The sequence below is a fragment of the Alligator sinensis genome, unplaced genomic scaffold (assembly GCF_000455745.1).
Source record: "Alligator sinensis unplaced genomic scaffold, ASM45574v1 scaffold375_1, whole genome shotgun sequence".
Classification (NCBI taxonomy): Eukaryota; Metazoa; Chordata; order Crocodylia; family Alligatoridae; genus Alligator; species Alligator sinensis.
Window position 1 is genome coordinate 3,798,239 of NW_005841928.1, and position 7,380 is coordinate 3,805,618.

Below are 7,380 nucleotides of genomic sequence, written 5' to 3' on the forward strand. Positions count from 1 at the left end.
GTGTAGGGCGGGCGCGGGGGACACGCGGGGTGTGCCGGCCGCTCCCCACCCTCGGGGCGGCCTGGGGCCGTGTCCCTACGCCGCCCGCTGCAGGGGGCGGGCCCGTGCGGGCGGGCCCTGGGGCCGCCGTGGGCAGGCCGAAACGGCCGCGGGTCCCGCGGGCGGGCTGTGAGCAGGGCCGGGGGGTGCCTGTCGCTGCCTCAGCACCGCAGTCCGTTCCGCCTCCCCCCCACCTCCCTGAACGGGGACCGCTCGGGCCTGGGGCTGCGCTGTCTGCTTCAACTGCACAAAACCCGGCGGTGACGGGAATTTAGAAGTCTTCAGGAAAAGGGGGTTCAGGGACTCGGAGCTGCCGGGCTGGGCGTGCTGTGAGCAGGGCCGGGGGGTGCCTGTCGCTGCCTCAGCACCGCAGTCCGTTCCGCCTCCCCCCCACCTCCCTGAACGGGGACCGCTCGGGCCTGGGGCTGCGCTGTCTGCTTCAACTGCACAAAACCCGGCGGTGACGGGAATTTAGAAGTCTTCAGGAAAAGGGGGTTCAGGGACTCGGAGCTGCCGGGCTGGGCGTCCTGTGGTGAGATGAAAAATGCCGGATCTAGTCTGTCCTGTCCTGTCCATCTTGCTTGTTTTCCCTATAAACATCCAAGGTCAAGGACTTGGAAACTAAAAAAAGATACACCCACATGCATACAAAAGACTGTACCAGTATAGTGTGCATGTATGTATACATGTACTATCCATATATATACTATATGTGTTGAAGACTATACAATAGAAAATTAGAGTTCGAAGGGACCTTGGGAGGTCATCTAGTTCAACCCCCTGCTCAAAACAGGACGTGGCCCAACTGGATCATTCCAGCCAGGGCTCTGTCAAGCCTGGTCTTACAAACCTCCAAGATGAAGACTCTACAGTCTCTCTGGGTAACGTGTTCCAGGGTCTTACTATGCCCCTAGTCAAAAAAAATTATTCCCAGTATCTAACCTAAACTTCCCTTGCTGCAACTTGACTGTCACTCCTCCTTCTGTCGTCTGCCACCACTGAGAACGGTCTAGCTCCATCCTCTTTTGAACCCTCCTTCAGGTAGTTGAAGGCTGCTATTAAATCCCCCCTCAGTCTTCTCTTCTCTAGACTAAATAATAATCACTTTCCTCAATCTACTGGCAGTGCTTCTACAAATGCAGCCCTGTATACTGTTAGCTGTCTTGGCAACAAGGGCACACTGCTCAAGTCCTTTTGTGCAGAGCTGCTGCCCAGCCTGTACTGGTGCATTGGATTGTTCCATCCTAAGTGCAGGACTTAGCACTTGTCCTTGTTGAACCTCATGAGATTTCTTTTGACCCAATCCTCCGATTTGCCTAGGTCACTCTGAATCCTAGCCCTATCCTCCAGGATATCTACTACTTACTCCAGTTTGGTTTATCTGCAAACTTGCTGAGGGTGCACTCTATACCATCTTCCAGGTCCTTGATGAAAATATTGAACAAAACTGGCCCCAGGACTGACCCCTGTGGCACTCCACTTTATACCGGCTGTCAACTAGATATCAAGCTGTTGATTATTACCCTCTGAGCCCAAGATCCAACCAGTTTTCTATCCACCTTATAGTCCATCCAGCCCATACTTCCTTAGCTTGCTTGCAAGAATGTAGTAAGAGGAATGTTGATATATCTTGACTTTAGCAAAGGTTAACATGTCCAGGGTGCAAATTACAGGGGAGCTTGGGGGGGGCTGAGCCCCCCCATAAGAGTTGAGAGCTCACCTGCAGGCTGGTCAGCACTTCTTTCATGCCCCTGCAACAGCCCAGAGCCCATGTGCAATCATGCACAGCCCCCAGCCCGCCCCATGTCTTTCTAAGCAGCCCAGGTGGCGGCAGTGACTCCTTTCAGCTGCCACCACCACTGGCCTCAGCCCTACATACTGGCGGGGACCTGTGCGCACAGCCCTGAACCTGGCCAGTTTTTGGTAGGCCCCCTGAAGAGTCGAAGTATAATTTGAACCCTGTCACGTCCACTGGTCTCCCTGCATCCACATAGAAGGCAGGCAGGGTGGATAAAAATCAATTATTGGGGGTTTTTTTCATTAAAAACAATCTTTTAAATTTAAATCAGATTTTTTTTATTTAATCGTATTTTTTTGTTAGGATGTTTTTTAAAAAAACTTTAATGTAAAGATGCGTTTAATTAGGTTATGTTAAAACTCAGGATATCATCATGGAATAGGGATTGTAACTTCTAATTATGTACTACTTGAGACAATATATTCATGCAACCTTTTTACAAGTTTTATAAATAGTTCACAACAGGCCATATTAAGGGCCCAATCTTACAGGATTCTCAGAAGCTTCTCTGTAGATTAGTTAAGATTAAAGAAAACCACTCTACCCAGTGGGACCCAGTGCTCAGTCAGAAGATCCCATTAAGCATCTCTTAATGCTTAGTTTCAGTTCTCAAACTGTGGATTTGTGTCTTCAGAGATCATAGGCAGACAAGGTTCTTTGGGTAGATGTGATATCTTTTTACTAGACCAGCTAAATAATTGGAAAAATTGTTCTTTGCAAGCTTTTGGGCACAAACGCCCTTTTTCAGGCAAAGGGAGAGTTTGCTGTCTCCAGAGAGAACATCCTTGTTAATAGCAGTCTATGGAGATGGGTGGGTATTCAGGTCTGCTCTCTCTCATCAGCCCCATTGTCTGTTTGCGTTTGTGTACACACAGTCAAGCCCTTACCTTTCTCTAAATGTGCAAAGTTTGAAGAAGTTAAATGAATAAAGGATATCCAACAACAAGAATGCACTTTTTATAGAAAACAGTGATTAAATTGAGGCTTCTTGAGTGACCAGTGATTTTTAAATCATGATTTAAATTGATTTGATTTAAATTAAATCCACACTGATAGGAGGCAATCAGGTTGGTCAGGCATGGTGACTTCATACTGACTGTTCCTAATCGCCGCCTTCTCCTCCATATGCTTAAAAATGGACCTGCATCATGATTTTTCCAGGGACAGAGGTGAGGGTGGCTGGTCTATAGTTCCCTGGATCTTCCTTAAAGATTCTTTCTTAAAGATGAGCACTACATTTGCCCTTTTCCAATCCAGGACCTCTCCCAACCACCACGAGTTTTCAAAGATAATGGCCAGTGGCTCTGCAGTAAGGCCAACTCCCTCAGCACCCTTGGGTGCATCACCTTCAGCTCCCACTTGTGCATCTCCATCTGTTCTTATATATATGTATATAGCAGTGATTCCCAAACTCTGACAGATTGCACACCACTAATTTACAATGATACAGCCTTAAGTACCACCAGCAAATTTTTCAGGTCAACCTTAAGTACCGCTAGCAAATTTTTGTCATATAAAGTAATTATAATAAATCTGTTAATGTTTACCACTGACAGGTTGTCTGCATACCACTGGTGGTATGTGTACAACAGATTGGGAACCGCTTTTATATATATAGCCTTAATATATATAATCTTTTATTTATATGTGTATATATATGTGTGTGTATTTTTACAGTGTGTGTGTGTGTATAAATGCATATGTATTTATATGTGTATATGTATGCTATATGTATGTATGTCTACATATATGTATGTGTATATATGCTATCACAGGATGGCTCCACTCTCCTCGAAAACAAGGTATTCAGACTAGATGGAAATAACACCGTGAAACACTCTTGAACCATGAGTCAACTGGCTATTCCACCATCAACTCCATCCCCCCCCAGCACCCTGAAATGGGATGCTTCACCACCCTCCTAGCCTAGAAGTAGTCTGGCATGCCATCAAGGAAACCAAGAACAACAAGGCTACTGGACCGGGTGGCATACCTGCTGAAATCCAGTGACTGGTACTGAGACTCCATAAATTTATTCCATGCATTTGGAACAACATAGAGATCCCTGGGGACTTCAGAAATGCTAACATCATGACCATCTTTAAGAACAAAGTAAGTGTGTGTGTAGGAATTATCAAGGTATTGTCCTCCTTTCCACAGCAAGGAAAACCCTTGCCCACATCTTGCTGAACCATCTTCTACCTCTTACCAAGGAGCTCCTGCCAAAATCTCAGCACGCTTTCAGACTATCCCATGAGGCAGCTGACGTGATCTCTGTTGCTCACCAGATCCCAAAAAAGTGTTGGAAACAACATCAGGACCTGTATATGGCCTTTGTTGGCCTCACTACTACCTCTGATTCGTTAATGCCAACAGGGAATGCAGTCATTCTTCTGACAACCTGGTTCTTAATGGTGAAACCAACGCCATGTATTCAGCTGTTGTTTGCAGGTTTCCCTTTCCAGAAGAACATATAGCCACCCTCCTCCTCCCTCAGATAGTCTTCATCTGCATGTCCGCTCTCGCTGAGAGCGGCAATGTCAATGTTATATCCCAAGAGTTCTCAGGCAACAAGAGCTCTTCTGTGTTCGGGTCTGTCACTGTTTGGGTTCATATATTCCAGGATGCTAAGGACATTTTTGCATTTTGACCAGAATTTGAGTGATTTTCCTGGAAGCGGCTATCCAATTGGGTAAACACTGTATACGGGCTTTATTGTTTTAACCAAAGCCTTTGACTCTGTTCACTATGAGGCCCTATGGAAGGTCTTTTCAAACTTTGGCTGCCCAGGGAAATGTATCACCATCCTAAGATTCCTTCATGACCAGATGACTGCTTCCATCCTATGCAGTGGCTCTGCTATGGAGCCCTTTGCCCTTCAAACTGGCATTAGGCAGGGCCGCATTTCTGTTTTCTATCTTTCTTGCAGTCATCAAGATGCTCATCCATGACCATCTGCCACATGGCATTGGCAGAGTACAGGATGGATGGGAATATTTTCAATCTCTCCCACCTTCGTGCCAAAACTACAGTTACTTTGGCTTCAATTGTGGAGCTTCAGTATGCTGATGATTGTGCTGTTGTTGCACATACTGAGGAGGACCTACAAACTGCTTCTCTCAAGTATACCAGTGCCTGGGACTGACCCTTAATATCAGAAAAGCAAAGGTACTTCCCCAACCTGCTCCAGACCAATCAAACCTCCCCCCCCAAGATCCTCATTGACAGAAAGGAGCTGGAGAATGTTGAATACTTTAAATACCTTGGCAGCCATCTTTCAAAGAAGGCCAGCATTGGTGAGGAGATTCAGTATAGGATCTGATGTGCCAGCTCTGGCTTTGGAAGACTGAATTATCATGTGTTCAACAATCACAACATCAGGACTCAAACAAAGTTCCTACTATATAAGGCTCTGATAATCCCAACTCTTCTCTATGGCTGTGAAGCTTGGGTGATGTACAGGGACTACTTGATATACCGGGACTACTTGAAAACGCCATCACTAGTGCTGCTTCTGGAAGATCCTTTGCATAAAGTGAGAGGATCGTTGCACAAATGTCGGTGTCCTCACTGATGCTAACACTACCAGTATGGAAGTATTGATTATTCAGTGTTAGTTGCAGTGGACAGAGCATTGTGTGTGCTTGTCTGGTGTATGTTTACTGAAACAACTGTTATACTCTTAGCCAGGATCAAAGACATGTGGGGGCCAGAGAAAATGCACAGAGGACAATCTCAAGGCAAACACTAAAAAGTGTGGCACTGACACCACAAATTGGGAAAAACGATCCCGGGACAGGGCTACAGGGTAATGCCTAGTGAGAGAAGGTACATCTTACTTTAAGGAAAACAGTCTCGTCCTAGAGGCAGAGTAATGAAAGAAATGGGAGGAAAGGAAACAAGACCAGTTTAACCTGTGGAATTTGCCAGAGAGTCTGTGGCTCTACAATTGGCCATCAACGGAGTCATCTACAACCCTTTACTTGACCCATAAGAGTGATTATCCTCAACTGTGAGGGATTACCACGTCCAACATGTATATATGCAGTCTTTATATGTGTATATGTATGTGTGTATTCTTTTTTCTTTATTTGTATGTATGTATGTATGTATGTATGTACATACGTATAGTATTTTTCAGTGCTTCTGAATTCTTGGCCTTGGATGTTTATATGGAAAACAAATTGTGTGTATTTATGTATTCATGTAAGAATATCTATGGTTATGGGACAGAGTAAGCAACTAGGTGTAGTAACAGACAAAACAGCATGTTTTGTGGTGTAAACCAGCTGCTCGTAGATAAAGGTTGGAAAAATGCTTCCTCGGTAGAATCTACTGATCATTTTCCTATCTTTTTCCCTTGGCCTCCTTTCTGGTCAGATAGATGTCCATCTAGTTTAGTTAGAGCTGGGAGGACTATCGCAGGCCAGATGCCAGAATAGCTGGCTTGTTGATTTGATTCGGTCTAGAAATTTCTCTATTCCTGTTACATCTTTTGCCTTGCTGGATGATATATTCTGTATAAATATACCTCTTCTGAAGTACTTTTTATGCATAATTTAAATATGACTATCTCTTGTTTATGGCAAAATTACAACTGGTTCTAGAAATGCTTTGGTGTAGTCCTTTTTCAACAGCAACTCTAGTGCTGGCTTTGTTCTTCATTTTTAATACTTGCATTATGATTGTGTTTTTAAGATGTCTATATTTAGTCTTTTGACCATGAATCTATACCATTTAACTATTCCAGTATTTTTAAAATAAGACACTATATATATTCTTGATTCTTTCTTGGTTTTCATTTAAAGAAATACCCAAAGGCTTCAATATTTCTGTGAAAGAGAAAGTAGCAAAGGATACTTGTATGGATAATAAATTAACAAGATTAATGGGGACGTAACTAGATCATGCATTTCACATTTTTACAAGGCACTTGGTGAGAGGAGAGTGGGTAGAAAGATATAGAAGGAGAACGTTTTAAAGAGCATAGCCGAGGAACTGGAATTTATTTAACTTCAGGTACAAAATGTCCTGTAAGCTAACTAAGCATGACTTTATTTTTTTTCTTTAAATCAGATGTCTTATTCTAAATGTAACTAAAGCAGGCTTGTCCAACATGCAGCCCGCCAAGGCATTTTCTGAGGCCTGCTGTGCTGCGATGGGAAATGAAAGTAAACACTGTTTACTTTCGTTCCCTCCCCCAGGCCCTCAGCAGCTTTCTAATGGCTGCTGAAGGACTGGCAAAGGAACAAGGCTCCCACACGCACCGCATCAGCTTGACGTTGCCGATGCAGCGCGTGTAGGAAGGAGTAGCCATGTAGCTCATCGGGACAGGATGAGCCCAGCTGGAGCAGCAGGGGGCTCAGCTGCACTTTGCCCCTACGTGCGCTGGTCAGTCCCAAGCGGCACATGGCTCCACCGCCACCTCTGCTGGCTGGTGCCGACCCAGGTGGGTCTGTTCCATCTGGAGCAGCATGCAGCTGAAGCCGGATTTCCACGTGCTGCTGGGGACGGGAGGAGGCCGGCCAGATCGGCACCAGCCA

General features: G+C 45.1%; 1 protein-coding gene across 1 annotated transcript in view; it reads left to right on the forward strand.

The window, feature by feature from the left end:
• Nucleotides 1-424: 424 nt before the first annotated feature.
• The window catches only part of LOC102371111 (RNA polymerase II-associated protein 3-like), a 10,678-nt gene continuing 3,722 nt past the window's right edge, over nt 425-7,380 (forward strand). Inside the window, exon 1 of the mRNA XM_006019415.3 lies at nt 425-571. The gene's annotated coding sequence lies outside the window, so the exon portion shown is untranslated. The remainder of the gene's footprint in view (nt 572-7,380) is intronic.